Source organism: Hylobates moloch, unplaced genomic scaffold, assembly GCF_009828535.3.
Source record: "Hylobates moloch isolate HMO894 unplaced genomic scaffold, HMol_V3 SCAFFOLD_14, whole genome shotgun sequence".
NCBI classification, from domain to species: Eukaryota; Metazoa; Chordata; class Mammalia; order Primates; family Hylobatidae; genus Hylobates; species Hylobates moloch.
This window is the reverse complement of record NW_026652289.1, coordinates 30,132,249-30,157,122: the sequence shown is the minus strand read 5'-3', so window position 1 is coordinate 30,157,122 and position 24,874 is coordinate 30,132,249.

The window sequence follows — 24,874 nt, the reverse complement described above, 5'->3', positions numbered from 1 at the left end:
AGGCTGAGGCAGGAGAATCGCTTGAACTCAAGAGGCAGAGGTTGGTTAGCCAAGATTCCACCACTGCACTCCAGCCTAGGCAACAGAGCGAGACTCCATCTCAAAAAAAAAAAAAAAAAAAAGGATGCACACCTTTGTATCAGCACCAACTTGCAAATATGATTAAAACAAAACAAAACACTGTTAGAAATCACTGGCTTGGTTGAGAAATAGATTTCTGAGTTGTCATAGGCATGAAACCAATACTGTGCCAGTGAATAGATCTACCCCCAAGCAACCTTGGTGAACTGAGCAAGATCAAGGCCAGATTCTAGTCCCTTGAAGCATTGATGATAAGCACACTATGGTTAAAGGGCACGAATTACCCTTGGAATCATAATGCAGGTACATACACTGAATGTAAGAATAATGTGATTGAAACTAATTTAGGACTGTGCCAAGCAGGAAGAGAAAGTCCTTTGGGCATTCAAAAAGAACATTTAGACAAAGCAAAACAAGAAGGAGGATTTGTGGTTTGCAGGAAGCTGCTGCTCATTTATATTTTATCAAAGATTTAAAATGTTGGGCAAAAGAGTGTGGCTGTAGCAAGCAGAAAGAAATTTGGAATGTGTGTGGTTTATAACTGAAATAATCAACTAGAAGAAACAATAAGCATCAGGAGGATTGTTTTTTTAAAGTGTTCTCTTTCGTTTCCTAAAATTATGTATTTTGGAAACTCAGATGGGTTAGAAATATCAACAGAGATTTCTCGGGTATCTCATTATGATGTCTCATATGACTTACACTCTTCTATGTTAATCAAGTGAATCTCTTCCAATTATACAGATTGCTATGAAAAATCATGAGACATCACATTTTACTAAGTGGGAAATACTATTGATCTAACAAGATCCATTGAATAATGAAAGGGATCCATTTTTATATGTTACTCCCTCTAGCAAGGTTGAATAAATATGCCAGTGAAACATGGAAGAATGGATTTTTATAGTTTCAGATACTTACATAGTTTTAGATATACACATAGTTTTAGACAATTTGTTAGTAGACTCAGAAATAATGTTTTAATTGCCTATATTCCCATAGTACAGTGCTAGACAATGTTTAGGATATGTTTAACAAATTATTAATTCTTCTTTTTAGGAGTTTAAAATAAGGGGTTAATGACAATGATACAGACAAATGCATGAAAATGTTGTAAACCACAAATAAAATAATGTTCAAATATAAGTACTTTTGGTCCATTACAAATGTGGAAGATATATACTTATAATGAGGGGATAGAAAGAAAATACCTTAACTCTTATTATGAAGTAAGTTCTCGATGCTAACATAATATATTGAAAAATTCTTAAATATATATGAAAAGTGAATCTATCTATCTATCATCTATCTATCTATCATCATCTATCTATCTATCTATCTATCTATCTATCTATCTATCTATCTATCTATCTAATGGGAGAAGATATAAAGCGAAATGGCCATAGGAAGAGGGTAGTAAGCGTAAATGGAATTGTACATCAGGAGACGTGACTGTGATTCTTTCAGAGGGTATTCAAGAAGAAGGGAGAAAATGGTTTATTGTAGGGCATTAAAAATATTATAATGGAATACTTTGCAATGAGTGAGAGAATCTAAGCTATGAATTATAGGACAAATTAAAAAAATTATATGGCCTCAAAAAAACTGGCATACACAAAATGACAGGGGAAAAAGATAACTTTGGCAGAAGAACTGAACACTTACAGGAAATAAATGCTGTAACGTGGGATTCTAGGGAGATTCATATCCAAACAGGGAATGAGGATTACACATAAACCATCATAAGATAAAATTCACAGTTTATCAAGTCAAATTATAATGTTACATTGAAATAATACATTGCCTTACTTCCAATTATATCCTCCAAGTTAGTATGATTTGTCATGAAAATGACAAAAAATAAACAGGCAATGAAACAACAAATTCACTTGTTGGACCACCTTAATGATCAAATTAAGAAACAATACACGAATTCCTTTGTTTGTGCAGCTATCACTTAACAAATATTAATTGGCTACTCTTTGCTATACACCAGAGCCAATAGTTACCATACAAAATACCAATTGAACACAGAGTACTTTAAAAAAATATTCTGCACAAATATTTCAAAAATCCATCAAAGTGTTGAAAAGAAGGCAAGTCAGATTCAAAAAATGTCATGAGTGAAAAAAACAGATTTAATTGGGAACTGTAAATAGAAATTGAAAAATAACCAAGCATCATGAGGAGTTTTATTTGGGAGCTTCATTATTTATGTGTTCTTTGCCGACACATAGAAGTTGGAGGTGGAAAAAGGTAGACAGATGATACATTTCTGTGTAATAGGAGTTGGTCATGCAACTTGTCTCACAGCCAGATGCAAGTGTAGGTCTGAAGTGAATATAGAAATTGACCTATGAGATATGTGCATTCATTCAACTTTTTTTTTGAGTCCATGCTGTTTTGCAAACACTGTCTAGACAATGGGGTTCTAACATGAGTGAAGCATGGCCTCTGCAGTCAGTGAGGCAGCCATGCAGGAAACAGCTAAGTGGCAAGGCAATGGGGTAGCCCCATGGAAAGTGGAAGCCCAATGGAATGAGGGGTGGAAGGGCCTCTAAAGCACATGAGATGAGAGGCAGAGACTAAATGAGGAAAGAGGCTCAGAAGCCAAGAAGAGAGAGTTGTATAATTGGTTATCAGCCGTGTCAAATTCTGTACATAGGTCAAGGAGCATCAAGATGGAGAAGTGCCATTGCATTTTGGCAGTGAGTATGTTACTGGAGACCTTGGCAAGGCTGGCTTCTGGGAAGTGGCGTGGGTTAGAGCAGGACTGGATCAGGTTCAGGAGCATTTTCACTGAGGAACTGAATGCATCTGGTGCACTCTAGGAGTTGGGAGAGGAAGGGTGGGGAAACAGTTGTTAGAGGATGTAGGGATTTCTTGAGACCCAGGGATATCTGAGACTCAGCAGGATCCAAACACAGACTTTTTAGCTCTATTTTGTGAAAAATACAGCTTTTCCCAGCAACAAGGAAACAGCATTTACATCTTGAAGCAGGCTTTGTTGAGCTTGTTTGTTCTATCTGGCAATGAGTCACTGTAACACTGACCCTGCCATTGAAGTCAGCAGATTCTATTTGGAGAGCTTTGTGATTGTGGGGGGAAGTTGTTTAAAAAGTTAACAAAACATCGACTCTCCCTGATCTGCTAAACACCTGTGTGTGTTAGTTTTGATGACTATTAGCTCAAGAGCATGGGAATGCTATTTTTGAGTCAAAAAAGGGAAGTCTCATCAGAAGAAGTTAAATGTACATGACACAGGAAAAAGTTATAATATTTTCTATTTTGGTTTCTACTCATTTGAAAAGAGTTTTAAAGAGAAAAGTGTAATAGTTCTGCCGACCGCCAACCTCAATTAAAATGCTAAGTACAAGTCGCAGTTTCCCTACCTCTGCCAGAGGGAATATGTCCAAAGTGACCAGCCACCTGTTTCCTTTTGTAAGAGCTCAAGGCTGCTGCCCCATCCAGCATACTCCTCACTGACACTAAATATCAGTGTGATGATGAATCAAAAGTCAACAGCAGCAGAGCTTTATTTACCAAGAAATGACACTTAGTAAGGTCATCTCTTTTCGAGAGGACATTGCAATCATTTAAGTTGATAAAGATACCGGTGATTTATCAACCTCAAATAAGGCATGAGGAACGTGCACGCTAAGGGGTACCCAACTTGGGTGTTTCCAACTTGCTTAAATATATATGCCCACAGGCTGGCTGATGTTTGAGATGTTTGAGGGATAGTAATAGCACATGGTCTGTGATGGCTTAGCTAGGCACAGTGAAGGTCATAGAACTAGAAACTGAAGAATCAATTATGAAACAGGTTAAAGTTGCAGTCTATAAGAGAGCGGCTTTGGAGGCAGTAAGACTTGGGTTTTGATGATAGCTGTGCCATTTACTAGCTGTGGGACATCAATCAAATAACTTAAATTTCGAAGGCTTGGTTTTCTCATCTATAATATAAAATAGAAATAATACTAGTGCCTCAGGGCTGTTTTAAGGATTAAATGATAGCACGTGGAGCATAACCCAGGACCAGGCATACAGTAAATGCTTCATAAAATGAGAGCTATTATATGTCTTAAATCAAGCATCCTCAATTCCTTGTTGATAAGAAAAATACCAACCGCTAGCATTTGGTTAAAACCATGAGAGCTCATGTGGAAATGGATGTATTAAATAGCTTGCCATAAAAATGCTACATTTTTTCAAACAATTGAGATATGTCTAAAAGAAAAGGAGTGAGCACCATAAAACTGCACCTAATCTAAAGGGACGGAAGGAACAGCATTTTAAACAGCAAATAGAACCCACAAAGAAAATCCTAAAGTTATAAAAGTTTTATTCACTTCTAAAATTTAATAAGATTCTGATTTTTCTAACATTAAAAAATAAAATCATCTCTATTAAATGTAAAATTAGCTTTATTATACATATAAAGAGTCTCACTGCTCTTGTTCAAATTAATAGTAAAAAATTATTCCAAGTAGGTTCTATGGGACATATTAGCAATATTCAGATAATAATCAGTGCCCTTCTCTGCAAGTATAAAATGCCCTACTTCATTTTTAGAATAACTTGATGGCTGAAGCTCTTCACCACATTATCTCTTTTATAGTTCCTAGTTCACCATTTAGTATGGAGGCCCTAGAGCCCTCTCTTCCATCAGTTTCAGGCTTTCTGCCAGTTCTCAGATTCCATGTTTAATCAGAATCCTGGGCTCTCCAACCTCAGTCCGTATTATCCATTTTTCCAGTTCTTAGGGGAAATTTGCCACTTCGAAACATGTTATCTGCAAATAGAACCCAGAAACAAAGATCTTAAAGTTATAAAGAAAACATTGGTAATGTTTTAAGGAATGAATGATAAATAACGAAAGCCCTTTGAATCTCAGCAAACACTGGGCTTCAGTTACACCCTTAAGGAGAACCCATAAATTCATCCTGCTGGCCCCCGAATGGACTTGCTGAGGAAAAAGTGGACTGTTTTTTTTTTTTTTTTTTTTTTTAAACCACATATAAGCTCTATTTTTCTAGATAAGAAAGAAAACTGCAAAGGCAAGGTAGCGTGGTGAACTTCCCACTCACTGGGGCAGGTTGACGGAAATTCAACTTGACAAAGCCTTTCTTAGCTAAACCACCCCAACGTGGCCTCTCCCTCCACTCGTTTGTTACTTACCATTGTTTTGCCATTTGTGTTCATGCGTCCTCAGATGCATGAACGGAGGGTAAGCTGGGTAAACAGAGGTAAGACGGTAACAGAGGGTAAGCCTCCACTAAAGCTACATCTTATGAAGACTTTCTCTCTCTTTCTCCCTTACTTCAGAGTCTAAGCCAGATCTCACTCTTCCTAAAAGTCCGGAAGTCCAGGAGACAGGGAAGAAAGAGGGGGAAGGGAATTTGGGGTTCCTCTTCTTGCCTTTGTCAACCTCCTGTAAGTCACTCAGCCTCACTTGTAGTTATTCTTTTGTATAATGGAGATAATTATAGGCACTGGTTTGAGAAGTACTTTGATATCCTCAGATAAAAGAGGCTCTAAAAGGGCAGAGGATAATTATTATTAGCAGCTCAATGGTTCATAGGTTTTTCCATATGCGGCTTCCTCCAGGGAAGCTAAATCCATCAAAATAAAACCAGTTTGAGAGAAAAGGTACAATAGAAACTATTTAAACAAGGAAAATGACTTCAAAAAGATGAGCCAGATGAAACATAAAAGTGAAATAAAAAATTAAAGTGATGACATGCTTCTAAAAAAATCTCTGCAGTCTTGTCATGAATGAACTTAACATCACACAAAAGTCGTGCTGGTAATAACGGCATCTTGCATTTGTATAATGTCTTTCCCAATAACTTTACAACACTTTTGTGACATAAAATGATACTTAGTAAATCTTCAAATTGCTATCAGGCTCGTTTTTAGGTGAGATCATTGAAGGCTGAGCCACCCCACTCTTCTATAATGAACGGTGAGAATTAGAATCCAGTTTCCCCAGTTCTTCAACACAGAAGAAAGACACTGGAGTATCTTCCACCTCATGGAAACTATAGAGAATTTCCTTGTTGGAATCTGGTCAGCTAAAGCATGCAGATGGGATTTTCAGCATTTGTCCTGGTTTTTGTCTTACTAAGTAAGATACTTGTCTTTAGCAAGTATTGAAAAAACAATTACGTATGAAGGGCCTCCCAGGCAGCTAATCCTTGCTAAGAGAATAAAAGATAGGGAATAGAAACACAAGTATTATATCAGTCTCCAGCCACAAGAAGATTATGGTGTAGTTGAGAAGATAAGACATACACACAAAATAATTAGTGGTCAAAATATTATTTTATGCTTTAGTATTAAACGCTATCTTCTCTGAAGAGCTTTCCATAATTATGCTAATGAAAAGTAATCTTTCTTTTTTTTTAAAATTCCTGTAGTACTACTAGAACTATGTTTCTTATAGAATTTATAAGAGGCATATATCATGTCATATCTTCTCTTTGGTATCAGAGTTTGAGCTCATCAAAAGTAGAAATCATGTTTTATTTTATCTTGGATTTCATTTGGTGCTTTACATTGTTTTGGACATAAAGGAAGGGCTCAGCAATATTTGTTGAAATGACATAGTGATATAATAATTTCAAAATACAGGCAATTAACATATAAGGACAATATGTGCAATAGCATTGCTGAGCATGTTTTCACTGATAATTCAAATCCATTACGCTCTAAACAATTAGGAAGTAATCACACCAATCTGATATTCTTTTAGTGCCCTGGTAGCATTTACAAATTAGATTATAGTTGAAAAGTTCTTTACAATTATTTTTTGCTATTCTTCAAAACCATTTGAGTGGCTGGGCACAGTGGCTCACGCCTGTAATTCCAGCACTTTGGGAGGCAGAGGCGGGTTGATCACCCGAGGTCAGGAGTTCGAGACCAGCCTGGGCAACATGGTGAACTCTGTCTCTACTAAACATATGAATATTAGCAGGGCATGGTATCTCATGGCTGTAGTCCCAGCTACTTGGGAGGCTGAGGCAGGAGAATTGCTTGAACCCAGGAGGCAGAAGTTATAGCGAGCTAAGATCGTACCACTGCACTCTCGCCTGGGTGATAGAGAGAGACTCTGTCTCAAACAACAACAACAACAACCACAACAACAACCACAACAACAACAACAACCACCACCACCACCACCCACAATTTAGTTTTCTTTCCTCAAGAAACATAAAAAATAAAGTAAGAAACTTGCATGACCATCCTACCCTCAGGATTTTCTTGTCATCTTCGCAGCCCCTAACTTCTTACTTTAGGTTTTCTTTGGGGCTCCAGGTAAAGAAAATAGTTAATCTAGAAGTGCTGAGACCTGGATAACGGAGCCAGCTGCCACAGAGATAAGGGGAGAGAGAGGAGAGGCTAGGAGAGGGGATTTAGGAATTCCAGAATGTACTTGGGAAGGACAGCCTTGTATCCCACTTAATTTCTCCTGCAGACACAAATGGAAAGGCTGGCTGTCTATGTGCCCCTGAAATAAGGCCAGGGTCAAAAGTGGGGCCGTGGCCTGGAGCAGAATTGCAGGACGGCTTTTCCTCCCCACCAAAAGAAAGAAAAGGAAATAATTGGGTGATAGCTTACTGCTCCCTTTCATCATTTCTTTCCTCTAATAGTCTGTCCTTTATGGAAAAATAGCACATACTTTCCATTCATGGAAATATCACATGTTTATATAAAATGACTCAAAATTAAATTTAATTTTCTTTTTACTCATTGGGTACAAAATAATTTATATTCACATACTGAATACTGACCTAGTTAGAGAGGTATCCATACACGGTTAGGTATATAATTCTCTTCTTTTAAGATGCTCTCAATCTCAGAAAGATTATTTAACAGGGACACCCAGGCCTTTCCCAGAGAACTACACCAGTAATTAAACTGATTTTTAAAAGGATCAGGATGTTTTTTTCACATTATGCATCAGCTTAGGAGCAACTTTGCCACCTCACTTATCTCACCAACCTCTTTCACTTTTGAGAGAGGGAGAAAAAAGAAAAAAGAAGTAAAGATTTTTCCTCCTAACAGGATACGAAGTTACTTTGCTTGAGAGGTTCTAGATGTATTTTGGCTATCTAGTGCCATGCCCTTTGCAGGCAATACTCCACGTTGTTTTTTGATAACTTCCTAAGAGAAGTCACCATGCCCAGGCTACCAGGGGTCAGACAAGGTCAGCTCCTGTTCCCACTGTAGGGAGGGAGACACAGGAGTTGGCTTTGCCCAAAAATAGCCTGTGTCCATGCTGCGGAATTAGCTTGGTATCACCAAGTCCAAAACTTAGAGCCAGAAGTCCTGCTTTCAGAAGGACTTCCAGCCCTTGAACATTGCTGCTACTCAAGTTTTTTAATTAGTTGTGAGGTCACTGGTAGCACTGGGACAGTACCATGATGAACAGGGCGGGTGCCTCGGGAGGAAGCCAAAAGGATGAAGACACTACCTTTATGAGAATATTTTCTTTTTACCAGTCCTGAAGGGAATCTAAGTAACAAGATCTTGGATTTCTACTGGTAAAGGGTCATTTGCCCTAAATCCCTATAGTTTACCATAATTTGTTCTGTCATTTCCACCTTCCTTATTTTACAAAAAGCTGATCATTTCAACAACTTAATCCAAGTCATGACAAATTTGATTGATAGACAAAACCTCCATTAGGCAGATGGACTTTATACTTTGAGCCTTCTCTGGCACTGAGTACATGCATCAAAATTGAGTAGATGAAATTTTATCTGTAGGAGAAGAGATAAAATTCAGTCTACTATGGACAGAATGCTTATTATTCTCCTGAATTTGTATTCAGTAAATATCTTATTTTTTAAAAATACATTTGCTAAACTATTAGTGTGCCATAAATAATGATTTATAAATGTTGTCTAATAAATCACTTCCCTGGCTCACAGCTAAATATTCGTATCTCTTTTGTTTTTACAGATGGACAAAATGAAAGTCATAGATTAAATTAATGGAAGGAAAGTGAACTACAAACCATGCTTACTTCTACTTTGGCAAAGTGAATTATTCATGAAAACACTGTTGCAAGCATACAGTGCCAAAGGTAGCCCTCAGGATGATTGTTCTCAGCCTCTGGGCTCAGAGAGTAATTGCAAAGTGGGTAGCAATTACTTTTGGCATCTTTCCACTTCATGTCCAGTGTTCTTCTCTCAACTACTTTTCTGGAACCAAGTATGTGGTAACCCTATCAAAGCCTTATGGCTTTCCAAACTCTTCTCAGAGTAATCCTACTCATTTCTCTGCACTGAATGACCTGGGGTTGTTATAATTGGTATATAGGTCTATAGTTGTTATATTCAGCTGCATAAACACACACACACACACACACACACACACACACACACACACACACACAACACACACACACACACACACACACACACACACACACACACACACACACAATGGAAGGAAGGCTTTCGTATTATAGGCCCAAGATCATTTATGCTAAAATTTCTGGATGTTAAGAGAAGTTTGTTCATTAAAATGAACTTTAAATGGGTGTGACATGTGGAGGAGACAGTTTCACTTCCTTGTCCCCTTGTTTGTGCCCTACTGTCCCCATGTCTAACTCACCTTCCAAACAATACTAAGAAGAATTAGTTGGCAATGGGTATTCTGCTTCTGAATGCTTTCTTTATCCCTATTCATGAGAATATAGACCTTAACGAAACTCTGCAGACCTCAGGCATTCTTAAAACAATCTCCTAAAATATGGTGTGAAGAAGTGCTAAGAATTTAACTCCCTGCCCCCTGACTCTTGGTAGGCAATAAAGTATAGGAATTTAGAACAAAGACCTTTGGGTCCAACTTCTGGAGTATGAATTCTGGTTCTGCTACTTGCCAGCTGTATGACCCTAGACAATTTCCTTAACCTCTTTGTAAAATGGGGATATGGTTTAATAGATTCACAGTTCCTCATGGCTGGGGAGGTCTCACAATCACAGCAGAAGGTGAAAGGCATGTCACAAGGTGGCAGACAAGATAGAATGAGAGCCAAGTGAAAGGAGTTTTCCCTTATAAAACCTTCAGATCTTGTGAGACTACCACAAGAACAGTATGGGGGAAACCACTCCCACGATTCAATTATCTCCCACTTCATCCCTCCCACAACACATGGGAATTATGGGAACTATAATTCAAGATGAGATTTGGGTGGAGACACAGCCAAACCATATCAGGATCCTCATGCTGTTACCTCATCACATGGTTTTAAGGATTCATTGACCTAATAAGTATACAGTGCAGGACATGGCATAAATTAAGTATTTGTTATTACTGCAGGTGTAGCAGTTACTATGCACTATACCAACATCTAATGGAGAATCCCCGTGTGGGTAGCTTCAGTGCTTACCTGTGGTCACATCTCTCTCTGAGTATCCTGGCTTTAGTACTTCATCTCATTTTTCTGTCTGTAGTTATTTATGTGGGAATATTGTGCATCAGGCACTATGCTAGGACCTAGAAATTGCCACAAGCTACACAAATAAGACTCCCATCCTGAAAAAGCTTTCTGTGCAGAAGGGATAACAGAGAGAACTAATTACAAAAGCAATTTCAATGATGACAAATGATGATAAGTTCTGTAGAAAAAACAGGTGTTATGGAAGCATACATGGTTTAGGGGGAGGAAGACTACAAGAATTAGGAAAAAAAAATCACCTTGAAAGATGAGTAGGAATGAGATAGTGCAGGGTTGGGGATGTGGAGTAGAAGACAAGTAGATGTAAAAATGGTAAAATAATCCATGTGAATAGATGGAAGGAAGCCAGTGTGGTTGAAGAACAAGAGAGCAGTGGATGTGATTGGGGCATATTGGGGGAGTGGTGCAGAATTCGGCTGGAGGCAGGGCAGGGTCCAGTTAGATCAATTATTCTCAATCAGGGCGGACATTTGGCAATGCTTGGTTGAGATTTTTGGTTGTCACAACTGGGAGTGGAGGGTTCTATTAGCATCTAGTGGGTCAAGACCAGGAATGCTGCTAAGCTTCCTGCAATGGAGAAGACAGCCCACACAACAAAGAATTATCACACTAAAAATGCCAACAGAGCTGAGGTTGAGAAGCCCTGGGATAGATAGATCATGCAGGATCTTGAAGGGCTGATTAAATGCATTTTGCTTTACTATAAAAACAAGGGGAATCCAGGGGATGGTTGTAAGAACAGCTGTGATGTGATTACATTTGCAGCTGGTAGATCTTTGCAAACGTCAGGTGAGAGATGAGGTTGGCTTGGACCAGGCTTGCATTAAAATGTATACCCCAACAATTCCTAAACTTTTAGCTGAGAAGGGAATTAAATAGATGGTGGAGAGGAAGCAGAAAAAATAATTGAACTCCAGAGAAAGACAGTTGTGTTTTTTTCAGGATTCTCTGGCTCTTGTAAATGCACCTCCTCTTTTCTTTCCTGGTATGCAGGAGTCACCGCTGACTCTGTGTTGGTTGGTAGTTACCAGACAGGCCTCAACACCTCTTCCACCTTCTCCACCACCTTTCTACCTCCATTCTGCACTCAGTATTGAGAATCGGCCCTTGTGGGCTCCTCCGCCCAGGGACACTCATGTTGGAAACGTGTGCTAATCACTGCTCAGTGGATCTGCAGAGCCCTTCCCCCACCCAGAGTGAACTCTTACATCTGTCAATTGTGTCAAATGCTTTGAAAATGGAACATTTGTTTCCTCCTTCAAAACTGGGTGTCTAACAAATTCCACAAAACAGCAGTCCCCTGTGCCTGACTTCTGCCATGCACCTGGTACCAATATGGCCAGGATTTTTTGAAGATGATAAGATTTATATATCATCTGATGGTTTTAAATGAAAATAATTCATCATCAATTTTATAACTTCATCTAGTAGCCATCTTCAATCCTTTCTGGGAAAAAAAAGACAAGGTGGAAGTACATCTAATTGTGATTTGAATTTTAAATTTGTAAAGTTTTCTTCCAGTACATAAATACATAAATCAGAAGTACTGATTGGGGAGTGAGAAACAAGGTAGTTGCACTGATGAGTCATATTCTTCCTCCAGGGGAACAACAGAACAAACAGTCTGGCATCCATATATGGAGACTTCTAGAGTTGGATGTCCCAAGTTGCCCATATCAACCAGGTATAAATCAGACCAGAGTCTATCACATTCAGGGCCAAAAAGAATAGAAAAAGTAAACTTGTAAAGCAGCCAGATTAAGAGAATAGAAAGTGCTGGAATCTACTGGGAACCAGATATGTCCACCTAAAATTGTTCCAATTAAAAACATTTTTTTAAAGCAATGAGCGAGTGTCTGTTGGCCAATAGCTGCCAGTTTGCAAATTCTAGTTAAGGAAAAAATAAAATCAAAGGCCTAAAGAGCTCCATTGGAAACTTTAAATGCAGTTAAAGAGAAAAATTGCTAAAATATTAAAAGATGAAACTAATGAAGGTGTGGTTCAGACATAGCAGACACATTTTAAAACTTTCTTCTTTTTCCCCTTTCAATGTTGTATTATTTATGGGGATCATATAAGTACAAAATAATTTATCTTGCCCTCTTTCCCTCACCATCTCCTTACCATCTCTCTCTTTATACCTCATACACAACACATCACCATAACAGCAGGGGTGTGAGGGTCAAATCAACGTAAGCAAGGAAATTCACAACCCTTGCCGAACTGCTGTCCTTAATGTGTGCAGCAGCATCTGTGAGCTCTGCAAAGTAGGTCATCAGAATCTGAAGGGACATATTATCTGTAATTCCTGGTGCATAATAGGGCACATTAAAGAGAAACTTTCAGCCTTAATTCTTAATCTCTTTTCCAGCTTTGGTAGATTTAAAAATCTGATATTCTGAGCACAGCATTATTCTTCCCAGGGCTACAGCTGTGCATTGCTTTCTATCTTGGGAGGAGATGTTTTTGCACAGGTCTAAGGAAATGCAACACAAGGGAAATGCCATTTTAACAAATTTCAAGGGAGGGGGAAGATTGCTCTTCTTTTTGCTGCAACAGAATTTTGCTGGTGGAAACGTTGTAAAAGTGGAATCTTCAATATAAGGAAACTTGTAGTTTAACATTTATAAAGTGCCATTTATTCCTTAAGAACTCAAAGACCTTTACATATGTTAGGCACTGTCCTGATCCCACAGTTCACATTTTGGGCATGTCCAGACCACATTCTCTTACATTTTCTCAGCCCTGCTCTGTGTTAGGTAAAGACAGTGAAAGAGAGTCAAAATGGAGGGAACAGACTTTTATTGTTTTTGTTTGTACATTTGTTTGGTGGTGATATCATTTGGATATTTGTCCCCTTCCAATCTCGCATTGAAATTTGATCCCCATTGTTAGAGGTGGGGCCTAGTGGAAGGTGTTTGTGTCATGGGGGCATATTTCTCATGAATGTCTTAGTTCCCTCCCAGGAGTAATGGGTGAGTTCTCACTCTATTAGTTTATGTGAGAACTGATTGTTATAAAAAGCCTGGTACTTCCTCCCCTGTCTCTTGCTCTCTCTCTTTCACAATGTGACATGCCAGCTTTCCTTGTCTTTTGCCGTAAGTAAAATCTCCCTGAGCCCCTCACCAGAAGCAGATGCTGGTGCCATGCTTCTTGTAGAGCCTGCAGAACTGTGAACTAAATAAACCTCTTTTCTTGATAAATCACCCAATCTCAGGTAATCCTTTATGGCAATACAAAACTGACTAATACAGGTGGCAACAAATGACTTTTGCAGTGACTAAAAGATGATAAAAGTATATATAGTGTATATATGTTGCGGCCCCTTTCTGTAACATTCAGATCCGCTGAACATTTCTTGGGTTCCCTAAATCCTATATTCAATGCCTGTTGGTTAGGCCAGGCACTATTCTAACTACTGCAAGTGGAGTAGTGATTATGAAAGACAAGGTTCTTGTTCTCATGAAGCTGACCTGACAGAGAAGAAGACAGCCAAGAAGCAAATAAACCAGAAATATGACACGTACGCTATGCAGAGAATTAGCTGAAAGTCTAGATGGCTCTGTAGATTACGTGGTCAGAGAAGATGACACCTAGAGACAAGAATGACAAAGAGGAGCTAAAGATTCCAGGGAAAGGGCATTCTAGGTACTAGAAACAGCTAGTGGAAAGACCCTAAGGTGACAAAAGACCCTGTTCGCTAACTATGGCTGCTGTAACAAATTCCTACAAACTTGACGGCTTAAAACAACACAACTTTATTATATTGGAGTCGTGAAGACCAGCAGTACAAAACTGAGTTTCACTGGGCTAAGATTAAAGCGTTAGCAGGGCTACCTTCCTTTCAGATGCTGTAGGGCAGAGTCTGTTTCCTTGCTTTTCCAGGTTCTAGAGGCCACCTGCAACCTGCATTCCTTTGGCTCATGGCCCCTTCCTGAATCTTCAAAGCCACAGTACAGCATTTTCAGTTCTCTCTCTGAGCCTGACAGTACCGTTTCTCTCTCTAACCTAGAAGAACACTTATGATTACACATTTGCCCCACCCGGATAATCCAGAATAATCTCCCTGTTTAAGAACCTTAATTAATTATACCTGCAAAGACTCTTTTGCCATGTAAGATAACATATTCACAGGTTCTGAGGATGAGGGTGTGAACGGCTAAGGAGCTATTGTTTTGTCTACCGTGGTGGAAATGAGGTTTTCTGTTTGAGGGACAGAAAGAGCCAGTGTGGCAGCAAAGTAGTAGTGAAAGAGAGTTTGATGGGATAAGTTCTGACTTTCCAGAGGCAGTGGTAAATGCCATCGCCATCATCACGCCATTCACTGTTCAGCTGGACTTCCCCAAACTTCTGATACTGGCACAGGATCTGTGAGGACATTCAACCTTTGGAGTTTCTGAGCTCCGTTGATTAATAGTAAATCGGTGTTGCAATTCCTTAGTCTAATTTTCTAGTTTTAAGTACAGCAAAGTTTTAGCATTTATTATAAACACTTTTATATTCTGATTCCTCAAATCATAGAAATTCAAATCTCAAGAAAATGTACAAAATTACCTATTTGGGCTTTTAGTTTTTACAAAAAACAAAACAAACAGACAAAAACAAAAACAAAAAACAACAACAAAAAAACGGACATTGAGACAAGAGAAGTTACATGTCTTTCTTAGGAAGATGGACTTGAGACCAAAACCTCACCGTGCAGTGTCCCCATCCATTTCTCTTGTGCATTACTACATTTTAGGTGTGTGTTATTTTTCCTAATTGCAGCTGCCTCGTGTGGGTGTAGGGTGTTACGATGGTCTGGATGTTCCCCAGGCCAAGCGTGCATTGTTTTGCTTGCACAGAAGAGTATATGGTAAATAATACATGTTGATTGATGGGCTGATTCAGTCCATTGCCCTTTCTTGCCCCCCTCCCCCAGAACAGATATGGTAAAATAGAAACTTTTGATTTACAGGATGTCTGAAAGGTATGCAATATTTTTATCAATTGCAAAATACTCTAAAAAGCTATCCTGTCATTTGATAAGTCCATCATTTGTGGACATACTTGGGACTTTGCCAAGAACACTCAGGTGAGGGTACTAACCAAAACTTGCTACCAAAACATTATCCATCTGGAATCTATGAGCCATTCAGATTAATTTATTTTGAGGTTTTTCTTACCTCTGTAATAGATTTTTGATGTAAATGTTTCTGTATTTCAGAGAAGTTTCGGACTTTCTAATCCTATCAACCATCTCCACCGCCCTCTAAATTTATCCAATAGCAGAGGATATGTAGATAAAAACAGCAAAAGAAACTCAAAACACCGTGAAATAAAGGAAATTGCCTCGATGATTAATAGAAATTTGGTTATATAGATTAGAAAGACTGACACTAGCGGGTAAATTTTACACTTTAGTTTTTGGCTCTGGGCTTTGTAGATAACTACCAGCTACTTCCAACTTGTTCCTAAAAATAATCTATTGAAATAACTTCTGAAAAACACAGGAAATGGCGAGACAAATAATCCTTATAAAGAGGAACAAAAGAGTTTCTTACAGCCTGTCCTGGGTAAGAAAGCTGGTTGGGGCAGGTCCCAGAGGCAGAGCTGGGTGTGTCTCTTGGGTGCAGACCAAGTCTATAAAGTTCAGGCAGGAAAGTTTGCTAATCTCTAAGCAGGTGGGTCAAGACTCATCTACATTCTGGACTTTCTATGCCACTGCCCTGCGCTTTTCCCAAGATTCCCACAGCAGAAATAAAAATATTTCTAGATACTTCTTTAAAGGGTGTAAGGTAGCCCGCACTTTAAATCGTTAATGTATATCTTAGCAAATGTGATGTATTATCTTGCTTGTGCTGTGTAAATTACTATATTGGACCAAAAGCAAACCACGAGTTATTTATATATGAGACCAGCTCCCAGAACATTCAGTTAATTCATTTCACTTCAGTGACAGGAGGGAAACATGCATGGGGAGCATTTTTTATGATAATCATAGGGCTTTTTGCATTGGTCAAAGGAATGGAAAAGTGTGTTTCCAGTGTTTGTTAATTCTAGGCTTAGAAAGTTTTTATAACATATAAATTCATATTTTCGGTATTTGAAAAACAGTTTATTAGAGTTGCCATATTACAATGTTATATTTTCTGTGGTAACTGCCCTACACATAATTTTAACTTCTTTAAAATAAAGAGCTTGCAGCAAGTTGAGTGTGGCTTAACTTTAGAAAATAAGGTCCCAGAGCCCAGGAATTTCAATAAGCACAAATGCTCTGGACAGGTTAAAATCCTGCAACGATTTACTGTTCATTACACATGATCGTAGCCAAAAGGCTGAGAAATGATTATTTTGCTGCTCATTTATTGTAGCCTGAGAGCTGTGTTTTAGCAGAGACCTATGCATTCAAATAACTTAAGATCAGGTTTGTGATACACAAACTAGTATACGATCAAGTATGAAATCATACGAAGAAAATAAATCTGTAGTTTTGAACTAGGAGTTCAAAGATAGTTTTAAAGAGAACTTAGATATTAAACTGTTGATTGATGAGCGACATTGAAAAGAGGGTGGATGTGGAGGAAATATTCAATGCTGATCATGATGACATAATAAAAGTTCACTGCATGCCTTCTGCATGCCAGCTACGAGGCTATGTCCTTCACGAGTATTATATCTAAGACACATTTATTCTGCATTCCCATTTTAAAGATGAAGTAACTGAGGCCTAAAATGTCACAGTTAACTAATGACAAAGCTGAAATTCAAACACAGACCCAGGCGGCTCCAAAGACTACATTTTTCCACCATAAAATAGCAATAAGCACAGGAATAAAATTTTTCTGATGAGCTGGCTTCAGAAGAAGATACCTTAGGCATACTAACGCAGAGTCAATTTGGATGGGTCACAGGGAGCTAAACTGTGGAGGCATTTGAATGCCAGGACAAAAAGCTTAGATAGCCTCCATGAAGAAGTAGGGAACCACAAGAGGTTGTTGGCTAAAGCTATAATTCTGGTCGACATTATATGCTCTGTGCAGATTTCTGACTCAGCTTTCTGTCTCCAGGGCAAAAGATAAATATAAACTCCTTTAGTCTAGTATAGGGCCTGGTATTTACAATGTGCTTATTAAATGCCATGTTTCCTTTCGTTCTGGGGACTGAATTCCTCCTTTTGTGCCTCCCTTTAGAGGCCTTTGCAGAGCAAGTTGGTAAATGGTCCATCTTTTCTCTTCACCAGACACAACAGCCTAAAACTTGGATTTTTTTTTTTTATCTGCATTCTTACTGGGAGCAACAGAAGATGCCTGAGCCAAAGGACTTTTACTACTGCAACCTGGACCCATGAATCTCAGGTAAAGCAATGTCTACCAGCATGGAGTGGAAGAGTTCAACCTACATTTGGAAGTAGGATTAAACTATTCCAAGAATTACATCAGCAAGTAAATGTTTTGAGGGCTTGAGGTGAGGAAAGGAGGCAGTGAAGGGACCGGAGCTATGAACTACCTTTACAGTACTTAGAAATGGAAGAAACAGCTGAGAAAGAGAACAGACAGCTCAAGAGTGAGGATGGGGAAAACAACATAAATAGGTAAGGTGTGAGTAGTTAAAGAGATGACTACACATACATCAGTTCTGGACCTCTTAGATCAGATAGTTCTGGAGTGCTATTTTAGGAGTAGGATAAGAAATATAAAAGGTGATAACTGGCCAGGTGCCATGGCTCATGCCTGTAATCCCAACACTTTGGGAGGGCAAGGCAGAGGATCTCTTGAGCCCAGGAGTTAGAGAACAGCATAGGCAACATAGTGAGACTCATCTCTATGGAAAATAAAAGAAATTAGCCAGGTCTGGTCACACACACCTATAGTCCCAGCTACTCAGAAGGCTGAGGTGAGGGGATTGTTTGAGCCAGGGAAGTGTGAGGGTGCAGTGAGCCATGATTGTGCCACTGCCCTCCAGCCTGTGCAACAGAGCAAGACCCTGTCTCCAAAAAAAAAAAAAAAAAAAAACCCAAATGTGATAACCAGTAACTAGGCATTCATGCAAGCACCAGTACTGTGAACCAGCAACTAGATGACATTAAAACAGTCGTGTTACTCTTTCCATCCAGAGCAATTCCTCTTAGGTAATCAAAGGCAGTTAACCTTAATTTGTGCCAAAGATAAATGCAAAATTATCACCAAGAAGAAATTGCAGGTGGAAATTAGAAGGTTTTGCAGTCGATTGATTATATCGAGCAATAATCTGTTGATCTGACTCTGTACTCTATCTAAATATTTTAATATTAGGCCATATTTACCACTATTCTCCATTCCTGTTTTTTAAATAGTAATACTATAAATAAGAAATCACAATGTGATTAGAGGAAAGGACATTTGACCAGAAATTGCAGGAGAGATTGGTGTGATGGTCCAGAGAAAGCCAATCAACAGCAACTTTCTTAAAGGGTCTTTCTGCCCCTCTTTATCACCTCCCCGCTTTCAGTGTGGCAATGCCTCTGTCCTTGCTATTTTCCTTTTCTTCACTTCTTTTCTTCAATTTTTCACTCTGGGAATTAATGACTATTTCCTCCAAAGCATAAACGATAAAAATATTGGTCCCCGAAAGTCTAAGGGAAAGTCTCTGTCACTCAGGTCGTTGGTACATATCTTCCTGCAGACATTTGTCTTTGCTGATCCTGTCCAGTGCTCCTTCTATTCTACAGCAAGATTACTGTCTGGTTTCCCCATCTCTTCTCTCCTGTTCCCCTGTGTGTGTGTGTGTGTGTGTACTGGGAGAAGAAACCAAAAAATACAGAAAATTAGAAGGAATTGTTGTTAGGATGTCCACGAAACACTGAACTCATGTTTATACATTTTCACTCATTGGTCAGGAATTAGGAATCAAATGGGGTAATCAAGTTTGTTTCATCAAATTGATCTTATTCAAAAAAAGAAATTCAACAAACCCTGCATTTCTCATCTGTAAGCTTAGATTATTATAGTGGATATGATACAGTTTTATTCTTGTATCTTATAGCAATCAGCTATGTAAGCTACAATCACCTTTGCTTGCACTTTGTTAAACCTACCTGGAGCAGGTAGCAAGATTCTGGGATCGAGAGGCAGGTGGAAGAGTTGGAAGGGTCAATTCCCGTGTTCTGTCTGGGGTAACTGAGACTGAATTCGGAGGCCATGTTTGCAGCCCTGGCTGTCCTGAGTGTGCTGCCAAAGCATCCAACTGCATTGCTTTCAGGGCAAAGGTAATTACGTGTTCTGGAGAAGCCCTACTACTTTTCAGATTGAGCAAATCCTAAACAGGTGCAACCCTAATCCAAGGCTTTAGGAGGAGCTGCTGGAGACCCAGCTGCGGGTGCTGGCATGCTTCCAGAGGAAAGCAGGAAGCAAGAAGACTGTTGCAGGAAGAGCCAAAACTGCAACGTTTTAGTACCAAAAACATCATTGGCACAAAAACAATGAAATGCATGGCCTGGCCTTTTATGTCTCCCTGCCGTCTTGCTGTAAAATGAGGTGGTGCCTGGAAAGCCCAGCGCAGGAAAGCTAGATATATAGAGTCTGTGGATCATCCAGTGATGATGCTGAACGTGAAAGCTGGAGACGTGATGTTTCCAAATAATTTATATTTGTTTTAAATTTCCCTTCTCTTCTTATAAATAAACCAAATCCAGATACTAGGATAAACGACTGGATTGCATCCCCTTGTCATGGCAGGCTTGCAAAAATATATTAGGAATGAGGGAGGGCAATGTGCACAGAGAAGCCAGACTTGCTCCTGTACCTTGTCATTTGTACTCCAGTGATGAATTTCTAAACTATGTATTTGAGCGTGTTAATGAAAAAGAAAAGAGCAGAGGGAAGAAAAGAGAAGGGGAGAGAGAGAATGACAATAGAACAGAGAAAAATAACACTACGAAAAAACAAGAGGAAAGTGAGGCAGGAATATTAGATTGGCTTGCAAAGTACGTTTTGGTCAACCAGCTTTGGCATAAATGGACTTGGTGCCTGGGAAATAAAGCAGATAGGTGAGTGGGGGGCCGAACCACTCTGGAAGATCTAGATGTGGTTGGGGAATGAGGAATGGTCAGAGAGAATTAGGGGTTTTTATTGCATGGTACCCTAGACAGGGCTGACTCCAGGGCTGACCCCTTGCTGAATGAGAGCTAGACACACAGGCATTTTTTAAGATTAAAAGAAAAATGAGAAGAGGGTGACTTGTTGTCTGAACTAAGCTCAACTACTCCCAAAATAGACAAAATAGCCCAGTGGCGAAAGGTTAATTTCTTGGCCCCCAAACCCTCAAGCAAAGCTTCAGAGGGGGCCCCTTTGGTCTTTGCTGTTTACTAAATGAATAGCCTGTAGTCACCACCTCCTGGGTCCCAGAAACCAAAGACTACTTATTGATCAATATTGAACAAAATTTGGCAATTGAAATAGTAGCAATATATTTTCTGGTTTGGGAGAGGGGGATGGAAGTCTGAGTATTTTCACTAGGACTAGTAGGGATTTTGTAGGTGGTCACTAATGCTTAGCTCACTAACAATCTGACTCTCCCTTTTCTAGAGCTCAGGCCCTCTCTTTAAATAGCTAACCCTTCAAGCTTACTGAGTATCAGTTACTGATTTGTTGAAGTTAACTACAACGTGTTTATTTGGGAAGGAGGATACTTGAACGTGCCTTTAAATTGCTTTGACTTCCAACTGCAACAAAACACATCTTGGCTTCTCTGGCTGAGGGGATGATGTGTGTGACAGGGGGCACCATCATTTAACTCCAGTGCCACTGTGAGGCTGAACGTGGAGAAAAAAAATGAGAGAAGGAAAAAAATGGTAAAGGAAAAAGAGTGAGTGAAAAGAAAGATAAAAAATAGAAGAGTTGACTTGGTGGGGAGAGATGAAGTGACACCAGTCACTGCCTGATGTGACATTTAATGGCATCAGGACCACGGTTACCTTCTCTGAGGGTAAACCAGAGAGCACTGTGCCACCTCCGGAGTCACAATTACAGAGTGGCATCTCTGCAAAGGCCAATTTTGAACAGGAGAAAGCCCTCCCCCAGGGACGATGAGCCCATGTTAGGGGCAGATAGTGCAAACAAGCACAAATGCCCATCCCCATGGCAGGCATAAGGGGGAGAGGGATCATATTTTAAAGCTCCATTAACAAAGAACTTTACTCAAGGAGGAACTGTTAATAAGTAATGAAACAAAGTGCCTGTTATGGAGATTAAATGCTCCTGTGTCGAGGTACAAAGTTCAGGCTGCAAAGTGCAGCTGTCACCCTGTCTATAACCCCACGGCAGCCTTAGAACCCCCGGTTCAAAGTGTGTCTTGCTGCCTTCCTGTTACTAGGCTGCCTAGTGCAAGGTCCAGCCAGGGTTCAGAGTTCAGCGTCTGAGGCTCTGCTGACTGCCTTCTTTGTTTAACTTGGGCGAGCTTTTGATAAGCCAGGGACTGCTTATTTAAGGCGATTATTACAAACAACTGACAGATTATTTTCCCAGATTCTTACACTTATTCTTTATATGCAAGTTTAAACGAGTCCCAAACTATAATTTCTTGAGGATTTGTGTGTGTGCAAAAGCAATCAAGATAAGGGCGTGTGAAAGACTAGGTAAAAAATCTATTTCTAAGGAATAACTATGCTCCAAGCAGACATAGAAAACCAAGGTCCTTTGAAGTAAGGACTCGTGAGGGCAATTTCAAGACAGGTCAAAGAATTCTCGTCTCTAACGATCAAAGATCAAATAAATACTAGATTTACCCTTTACAATCAAGCGAATCCTTCCCTTGTATAACAGTAGATCAGCGTTAATTCATTTCTGAATAGAGTCTCCCTCTATAATTGTTCTTTTTATTTGTCTACTAAAGATTCAGAGGGAAACTCACTTTTTTCAAATAGTTTGCTTTGCTCGACCTAATCCTAGCAAAAGCCTCAGGAAGGTGGAAAACCGATAATTAGTATTCCCATTATGCAGATGAGGAAACAGACTCAAAGAGAGTGGCAATTTGCCCAGGGTCACGGAGTTAGTTAATCTTACAAAACCAAGACCACAATCCATCTCTTCAGCCTTTCCTCTCAGCACTTGTTTCAGAAGCCCGTTGCTTCCTCTTAAGTCCTGACACCAATTCTATTTGAATGGCAGTAGTTCTTTTTCATTTCTCCCTTTTATGGAAGTGAACGGAGTCTAAATAAAACACCAGAGGCAGGCAGTTTGGGAAATGTGATATGAAAAAGCACTCCAGGTAAGGTTTAGGGAAACAGGGCTTAACTTTGTGATGGCCTCGTGCCAGGCACCTGTTATTCATGCTTCTTCTCCTGGCCACAAGTGCCAAGGGGGCAGGATGTTCAGCTAGTTGCCCAGTGGGTCGTTCAGGGTGCTGCTGCTTCTGGAGATAGCATAGATTAATATTTTACCTCAGAAAGGAGTGTAGTTCATGGTGAGACATGAGTGCCCGACGGGCTTAGAATTTAGAATAATACTTGCTTATGACGCATAAAAGCAAACTAAGATTTCCTTGTCTCATATTTTCTCTACATTGGAATAGAGTTGAAAAATCATCAGCGGTTTTTTTTTTTGTCATTGTTGCTGCTGTTGTTGTTTCGTTTTTGAGACAGGGTCATGCTATGTTGCCCAAGCTGGAATGTACTGGTGCAATGACGGTTCACTGCAACCAACCTCAACCTCCCAGGTTCAAGCTGGGGTCAATCGAGCCTCCCACCTCAGCCTTCTGAGTAGCTGGGACTATAGGCGCACACCACTGTGACTGGCTAATTTTTAATTTTTTTTCGTAGAGGACGGGGTCTCACTATGTTACCCAGGCTGGCCTTGAACTCCTGGGCCCAGGTGATCCTCCCACCTTGGCCCCCTAAAGTGCTGAGATTATAGGCATGAGCCACCACACCTGGCTGCAGGTTTGACTCCATTGGCAGATACATATTAAGGCCTACAATGTCGCAGATATTTACTATTAATTTTTAGATGTTTACATATGTAAATATTATTATAGTTATTGAGCCCACACTGTATACCATGAAGAAGGCATAGATAGAAATTCAGATACATCCTACTTCTGGTCCTCAAAGAGCTTGAAATGTAGTAGGAAGGAAAATGCAAAAATGTACATAGCAGGTGACAACAAAGAGATACAAGCAAAACACTAAGAGATAGAAAAAAGCAGTGAGAGTAGGAAGTGAGTCTTTCTTTACTGAGCACCTACTCAGGGCCAGGCTGAAGAATGAATGTTTGACCTATTTTAGGCTTTTAATCCACACAACCACACCAGGGAGTAAATATTATCTCCATTTTACAGATAACTATATTGAAACTCAGAGGGATTAAGACACTTGTCCAAAGCCATAGAACCTATAATGAACAAAAGTGGGTTTGAACCTATTTCTCCAACTGAGCTTCATGTAGACATGTAGATGTTGGAGAAAGAGTCAGAAAAGAAGAGAAAACAAATTATTAGAAAGGAAGGAAGACAATAGAGATTTTATTGTATCCTGAATGGCAAGATAGAAGGGATTCTCTGGGTGATGGTAGGTGTGATAGAAGCATGGGGGCCAGAAACTAAAAAGTGAGGCCTAGATGGGTGGTGAGGTAGAGGAAGCATGGTGGAAGCTCCGAATGTGAACTCCTAATTCTTTTAATACATGGCAATAGGGAGAAAGGGTCGGACAAGATGCATTATTAAGGTCATCTTTTATTGGCTCCCTATTCTCTGTACCCATCTACAAAAAAGACTGTACTTTTCTCATGCTATGTATATGTTCTTATATTCTTGGAGGATGGCAGCTATCACTTTACTTAAGACACACCCTAACCTAGATCTCTTGCTACAATCTCTCTCTTCGGATATTGATTTGTATTTCCAGGTGCCCATGCAGTGTGTCCAACTGGTCAATTCAGAGACACCTCTATCTGCTCCTGCAAACCTGTTCCTTCCCTACATCCCCTACCTCAGACCATGTCATCCTACCACTTTAGTCTCCCATGTTATCAACCCTGACGTTATCTTTGATGCCTTTCTTATCCCCACTCTAAATTCAACACATCTCCAGTCTTCGTAGTTTTAACCCCGAAATGTCTCCAAATACATCACCTCCTCTTAATGCCTCTGCCCATGCTATGTATTTTTATACCATAGTCTTATGTCATCGCATGTGTGTAAGAGACATACTTTCATATGAGATTTTAGGTCAAGTCTTCATTATCTCTCGTAGTGATAAAAGCATGGTTGATCTAATCTCTGTCCCTCACAGTTATACTCCACTCTGTCTTTCCATTACTACTGTTACTAGAAATGATTTGTAAAGTGTAAAGCAAGTGGAGTCAA